Source organism: Pongo abelii, chromosome 6, assembly GCF_028885655.2.
Source record: "Pongo abelii isolate AG06213 chromosome 6, NHGRI_mPonAbe1-v2.0_pri, whole genome shotgun sequence".
NCBI classification, from domain to species: Eukaryota; Metazoa; Chordata; class Mammalia; order Primates; family Hominidae; genus Pongo; species Pongo abelii.
In genome coordinates, this window is record NC_071991.2 from 154,070,048 (window position 1) to 154,078,012 (window position 7,965).

Genomic DNA, 7,965 nt, shown 5'->3' on the forward strand with positions numbered 1-7,965 from the left:
GTTCATTTTTGTTTATACAGACCTCACAAGGTTAAGGAAATTTCTTTCTATTCCTAGTTTCTGAGAAGGTTCATCATAAGTAAATGTCGAACTTCATCAAATGCTTTTTCTGTGTCTACTGAAGTAATTATCAATTGGTACATTAATATAGTGAATTGCTTAGAGAAATTTCTGATGATAAAACAGTCTTGTTTTCCTGAAATGAACCATGCTAAACCATGATGCATTTATAATGCACTGTTGGATTAAGGAAACTAATATTCCTTTAGGATATTGCATGCATGTACATTAGTAAAGTAGGCTTAAAGTTTTCATTTCTTCTAAGCTCCCACACAGGATCCTTGGCCTTGTTCCCTCTGCCTGGAATGTTCTTTCCTGGTCTTCACCGACATGGTTCCTCTGGACATAGAAACCTCAACCCATGTGTTCCGTCCACACAGAGGCCCTTCCTGACCATCCAGACCCCTCCCTGTCACTCTCTTCACATTGTGCTGGTATTTTGAGGGAGAGGGGAAGCATGGTGCTTATCCCAGTGCAAACTGGTTATTTATTTGCTTCCTTATTTGTTGCTGAGCTTGCCCAATACAATATAAGCACCTTGGGAACACAGACCTCCTCTGTCTAGTGCCATGTTGTGTCCTCACTGCCCAGAACACTTTCTGGAATACAACAGACTGTCAACAAATATTCAGTTATTGAACAGATGCAGCAGCAGGGACACAATGCGCAGACATCGTGCAAAGCAAAGTTACACAGGGACAGGGACTGACTGAGGACAGCTCTGTTTCCCCGAAATGGCTTACAAAGGCTCAGTGATACTTACACTCAGGTGGGGCAGGGGGTGTGTGGTGTGTAAGAGATAGTGAGAGAGACTTTGGTTAAAATTAGAAAAACACAGGCATGAATACAGGTTCCCTAAAGATATCTGTTCCTAGCATATATCACTAAATACATCTTGGTAGATACTTGCAGAAACCAACCATTCAGTAAGCATTTTTCAGCATTAACTATGCGCTCAGCACCGTGCTGAACACCAAATGAGACAGAGAAACCAAATTCCCCGATCTTCAGAAGCTTAAATTACAGTCAGGGAAAGGTATGGGTACAGAAAGCTACTACATACCAGAGCAAAGTCATCATAAAAATGATAGCAGTCACCTGTAGAAGGAAGAAATATGTGATCTGGGGATGGAAAAGAGGCACTCCCAGAGCAGCTGAGCAACTTCCTAAGGGTTGGAGAGTCACAGGGTAGAGGATGGGCCATTCGGCCAAGAGAAACACGGGAAAGTTTCAACGTGGGGAATAAATATACATGGTTCCCTGGAAACGGAGGGAGAGCAGCCTGCTCGGGTCGGAGGCGAGAGCTGAAAACGTGAGAGATGATTGCTGCGAACATCATCCAAAAGCCCCCAGAAGAAAATCATCCTTTACTGAGTGCACGTCCTGCAAAAAGAAAAATGTTAGGAAAGGAGAACGAAGGAGCACTGATGATATATTTGTTGATTTTACATAAGTCTCCAGATATGTTTCATATTAAATGGTGTTTATCACTGTAGCCGTAGATGACTTTCTGTTGTGGAGATGATTTCTTTTTAGTGCATTTAGCATGCACGGTGCCAAAGCACCCTGTGCCACAGGCCACGGTGGGAAAACAAACATATTTGTCTATAATATGCGTGGGTGGGAAGCCCGCACATATTATAGGGGCCACAGGGCTTCTCCTGCCCGGTGGAAGTCTTAAATGGGGCAATCGGAACTGTGGGATGAATCCTGGGCATCTTAGATCATTCTCCAAAGGGCTGAGAACCAGGCTTGCACTCAGGCATTCCCGACGTGCAGGGATGTTTGTCCAGAGACTACAAAAGGGATGAATTGTGATCCACTTAATTCCCTGATCTGGAGGGAGACAACAAAGTGTGCCCACTTCACTTTGCTGTCTGCTGGAAGGTGGTTTTCAGGACTTTCAGTTGACTACGTGAACTAGTTAAGACAGTAATTAGTTTTTCATTATCAACTTACCTAACTAAAAAATGAATAAGCTCACACTATTAGGAAAATGTCTTCCTTTTCCATATTTTGTGGGTCTCCCACAGATGCCAAGACTTTGTTAAAATGCTAACTGTCTGTAAATCATAAGAATATGAGTCATTTATCTATTATGCAGTATACTATGGTCATCCTAGTGGTTCAGATATGCTCATTATGTATTTAGCAACAGATGGTCATTTTTTGGAGGCAAGAATGCACTCAAACTCAGGCAACTATTTTCATTTTAGTTCTTCAACTTCTTGTGATTCTAGGAAGCATATCATTAATTTGCACAGCATGAAAAACTCTCCCATATTCTTGCTTACCCTATGTGTGTCCTTAGTTAAACTTGTATGTGCAGAATGCGTTCCTCCCCTCGCTGTTCAAAGGACACAAAGCAAAAGTGTCTACAGGAACAGAGGTGAGGCAGCCACAGGGATGTCTGGTAGGCTGTCTTTCCTCTGCAGCACTGATTTTTCTTTTCGCTGTTTACATATCCATAGCACCCTTTTTAACACCCCTCCCCCCGCCTTCTAACATCGTATGCGCTGTCAGGATGAAAACATCGAAGTCACCGTCACCCTAGTGTTCACGAATGTTTGTCTTCCATGTCCATAGCTGCAGGGAGTATCACTGACACTTCTTTTCTTTTCTTATTTTTTTGACAGAATTTCACTCTTGTCACCCAGGCTAGAGTGCAATGGCACAATCTCGGCTCACTGCAACCTCCACCTCCCAGGTTCAAGTGATTTTCGTGCCTCAGCTTCCCGAGTAGCTGGGATTACAGGCCTGAGCCATGCCACCACGCCTGGCTAATTTTTGCATTTCTAGTAGAGACGGGGTTTCACCATATAGGTCAGGCTGGTCTCGAACTCCTGCTGGGATTACAGATGCACGCCACTGCGCCCAACCAACACATTTATAAGTGTGGTACTGAGTCAAGGGGAGATAAAGACCTTTGGAGCTCTGGAGCTCCCGAAAAAATTGCTTCAGCCCATACCCAATTCTTTCATAAAATGGTTGTGAAGAAGTTCAATAGGTGCTGATTTCCTCATGACAGTTATTTCAATGCTTAAAAAAAAAAGAATCTAATTCCTTCCAAGACCTTTTCTTCCCTCTCATGACTTTGGAGCTTCTGTTTTGCTTGTGCCCTAATCCCCTGTGTGGAGACCCAGGGCTGGATCAAACTTTTTATTTCTTTATAAGGAATTCCATTGAGCAGGTAAAGGAGACTCGAGAAGGGATTGCCTGGTGATTTTCTTTACTCACGAGTCAGGCTCTGTCTGGAGGTGCCGCACTGCCTTTCTGACTGTGACTCAGAACTCCTTACTGGGTCTATGAAACCTGTTTCAGAAATTCTAACATGGGCTCCCAGCAAGCCAGAACCCACAGGTCTGGAAACGCTCAGAAGACCTGAGTCAACAGTGAGCAAATAAATAAGATGGAGGTGTTGAAACTCCACAAATCACTGATGCAGAAGTGGGTAGATAGAGTGGTTGATATGCATGCGGGTGGGGAGTCGTGCATGTAAGGCAACAGGTGTCTCTGAGCCCTGTCACTGCAGGTGACTCCATGAGACACTCGTGCTACCAAAGGCATGAGGGCACTGAGCCCCCTGAGGCCCCCAGGTCTGCACCACCAGCCACAGGACCAACTCCAGCGGTGAGCCAATGGCAAATGGCAGGTGGAACCTGGGCTCTGTTTGAAGGGTGCCTCTCCCAGGGCAATAGAGTCGAACTGACATAAATTAAACACATGCATGATTTCACTTCATTGTAATCCTCACATTTTGTGAATGCTGTTTTCCCAAATGTTATTTTAGATGCTATCTTGTGGTTTTTCACAAACCCCACAGGGTGGGTCATATCCATATCACCCTTGCACAGATGAGGAAATTGAGGGTCTACAAGGATAAGCAACTTTCCCAAGGGCAGAGAGCAAGCTCACGACAGCTTAGAACAAGATTCTGAAGCTCAGAGCTTTCAGGTCTCAACTCCTTCCATATTCCTTGTCAAAATGAAATTCAACCAGGAAAGCTGAAACGCACCTCAACACAATGCGCCTGTGCCTCCGTGGCCTCCACACCGGTGCACAGCTCCTGTCACCCACAGTGCAGCGAAGGGAAGGCTGCTGAAATGCTTACGGGCTCAGAGGCTTATGGCAAATCCATCTTTTTAATGGCTCACAATTATCAAATAAACATGAAGGGAGAAAGCCTTCAGCTTTTGATCTGATGTAGTTTTGGTCACATTAAAGTGCTGTGCAATTGAGTGAACGGCATTTAGTCTTGGCAGGCCCCTTAAAGATTCAGCCAAATATTTTAAAAGTCCATTTGGGGAAACTGAGCAGTCTGAGAGCATTGCGTTGACGTTGCTGATCTCGATCAGGGATGGTTAAATTACTAAAAGTAATTACAGCTTATAATATTGTGCAATCCCTTCATAAAAGTGTAAAAGTAGCTCTTCTAGGGTTATGGAGACTAGCAGAACTTTCTCAGTGTGAGGTGCAGCTGTGACTTTGGTAGGGTTTTCTACATGCATGGGCATGTGTGGGGGCGAAATGTGAACATATGTGAAGTGTTTTAGATGCCAGGGGAGAATGACAACAGCAATAACACGATTCCGAGGTTTACAGTGGGAACCCAGAGAGGCTAATCCTAGAAGGGTGTCTGTCTGGAAGGGAGAACGTAGCATGTACGTAGCACAGATTTGCACACGTGCCATTAGGCGCAAGAAGAGGACTCCTCCAAATTTGGGAAATGGGATTTGTTTTGACTGCCTCACTCTTAAACACCACACCTGGCCCAGGGTGAGGGCTCTGTCCTGCTGGCTGAAGGAGTGGGGTGGGGTCAGGTTGCCTTGGATGGCACCCGTGAGGTGTCTCACGTAAGCCACGCTTGTGGCCAGAGCCCCAGGACTTACCTTGGGAAAAGCACATTCCTCTCTCTCGCTTGTGTTTTGCATACTGATAAAGTGAGACCTGTCCCAGCCACCCTGCCCACCTCAGCAGACTGTACCGAGGGCTAACTCGGAACTGAGGAAGGGCCTTTAAATGCATGGCACCCAGGAAATAAGATGTCATTGCTGGCTGGAACAAGTCCACGATGAGAATGTGGCTCTCTTGCCTAATCATTAACTAACCTGGAGGCTTCTGACTCCACTCCTGCATCAAAGCCTTTGTAACACATCCCAGCTTTCGATTCCAGGACAGGACTGCGAAGCCTTCCCAAGTTTATGGGTAAATTTTGAGGCGCTTAAGTGCAATGTATTATTAGCTTCAATGGCTTAATGCTCTCAATTCCATTTTTAATGGATACGTGTTTCCACGTCACAAAACCACATAGCAATGGACTGTGGAGGCTGAGAGGCTGGAGCCACGCAAGACAGGGACACTGGGACAAGGGGCTACAGAGTTCACAGGACATGAAAAGAGGGCCGCCGGCTCACCCACTGCCCCTGACAGGCACGGGAAGAGGGGACAGAGGGAAGTGGCTAAGTCCTGAAAGGTAATCCTTTTAAGAATAAGGACAAGACTGGCTGGGCGTGGTGGCTCATGCCTATAATCCCAGCACTTTGGGAGGCCCAGGCGGGTGGATCACCTGAGGTCAGGAGTTCGAGACCAGCCTGGCCAACATGGTGAAACCCCGTCTCTACTAAAAATACAAAAATTAGCCAGGTGTGGTGGCACATGCCTGTAATCTCAGCTACTTGGGAGGCTGAAGCAGGAGAATTGCATGAACCTGGTAGGTGGAGGTTGCAGTGAGCCGAGATTGTGCCACTGCACTTCAGCCTCGGTGACAAGAGCGAAACTCTTTCTCAAATAACAACAACAACAACAACAACAACAATAATAATAATAATAATAATAATAATAATGACAAGACTGCAGGAGCCATGCAGAGCCCTGGGGCTCCCTGAATCCCACTGCAGAAAGGATGCAGGCCTCTGGAGTAGAGATAAGCATGTTTCCCACAAGGTCCATCTTTTGTATGAGCACATGAGTTTTGAGTTATGATCTTATATTTTACAGAGAAAATTCAGCTGTTACTTTAGGCAGCTCACTCTGAAGTATCAGTCAGGTATTGATTGAATAGACAGGACCAGGATTCAAAAGAAGGTGCAGCCCCTGCCCTCAGGATGGAGATGTTTCAGCTAAGAGTCTAGGAATAATTCAGGGTGTGCCACTGATGATGGGCAGAATAGGAGTTATTAGTGCTCTAAATCTGTGTGGGGTAAAATGAAAAATAAGCAAACATACGCCGGGGAGAAGGACACCAGCCGGACCTTCTGAGATGACAAAGTTTCAGACAGGAGGAGGGGAGCATTCCCAACGAGGAGCCCGAGGAAGGTCTGCAGCGGACAGAAGGGATGGGGCTGGGTGTGCCGCCAGTCCAGGGCCAAGCTCTCAGGGTAGCATCAGGCGGGGAGGGCAGAGGAAGAAAGGGCCGGAGAGAAGCCCAAATAGGAAGCAAGCTGGACCTCAGAAGGAAGTTGCCAACACCAGTGAGAAGAGATGAGGTCTCCGACAAGACACTGGCCCTCCGCAGCCACGGCCTCCTCAGCAAAAGCGAGGGAATCACCTGGGCGTTACCTTCAACTGTCAGTTCCACGGGGCAAACCGTGGCCCTGGGCTTTAAGAAGGCAGATGGAGCCCTCTTTCCAAAGCCCTCAGTCTGGCAGAGCCACTGACCATCCACTCAGGAATTTCTGCAATGACCATGGAAATAAAGATGACACTGCACAGAAAATGTCTGTGTGCTCTGAGGTTTCCATCTGAGGACCCATGATTTTCAAGAGCTCTTGATCACTAGGAGTCGTTGGATTGACGAAAGTCATCAGGCTTGAAATTATAATACTAAGAAATATAGAAGAATCAGAAAACTGTTAACAGAATGACCTGGCCAGCTCACCATCCCAAATCATCCTGCCCCCAACTCAGGTGGCTTCACTCTCTCTCCTGTACCCACCTCCAGCCCGGTCATCCGGAGCATGGCAGTTCTGCTCTTCTCAGTTCTTTGAGATCCACATCCTGGCTCTTTTTAACTATGTCCTTTTTGGCATGGGGCTGAGTGCCACAGCCCAAAAACACTGAGACTCTGCCAGCACCCAGCCTTGAAACTGCCTTGAATTACTGCCTTGAAAGTTGTCCTAGCTTCCCTTCAGAAACTGAAGTAGTCCTCCCTGCCTGTCGTGAGTTTCCACCACAGCTGCTGTTGGGTTTCTCCTCCAGCACTTGCCCCTGCTGGGCAAAGTATCTATTCCATGAGACCCAGAGACTCACCACCTCCACCCTTGAAGCAAAACCCTAAGGGCCTCCAGAGAAAGGAATTGTGCAACTCTTCCTTGACAAGGCCAATCAACCAATGAACAGGGCAACTCTTCCTTGACAAGGCCCATCAACCAATGAACAGGGCAACTCTTCGTTGACAAGGCCAACCAACCAATGAACAGGGCAACTCTTCGTTGACAAGGCCAACCAACCAATGAACAGGTGTTGATGGGCAGCATCTTAGGTAGGTGAGACATGTTTCTGAGCACCTATCATATGGTGAGAGAATAAGGCAACTTCAAATCACCAGGCACAGGGATGCCACAGGAATCCAGAGGGAGAGGAGGAAACATTTCAGAATGATGATTGCACAAAAGGGCATTTGAGCTGAAACTTCAAGAAGGGAATAGGTTCTGGAGAGGTGGAAAGGATGAGAAGTTAGCCCATCTGAAGCCATGGAGTCCGGAGGACACGGGATGTGTTCAGAGACCCCCAGATGTTCGTTCAACACACTTGTGGCAAGCATGAGTCCAGCCGCCGGGATCCATCAGTGGACAAAACAAATAACCCACCCTCGCGTGCGCTATATTCTAGTAGCCACATGTCAGGAGTAGGAGTCCATGTGGGAGAAGCGGAACTGAGGTTAGAGTGGGCTATGGACAGCTGCAG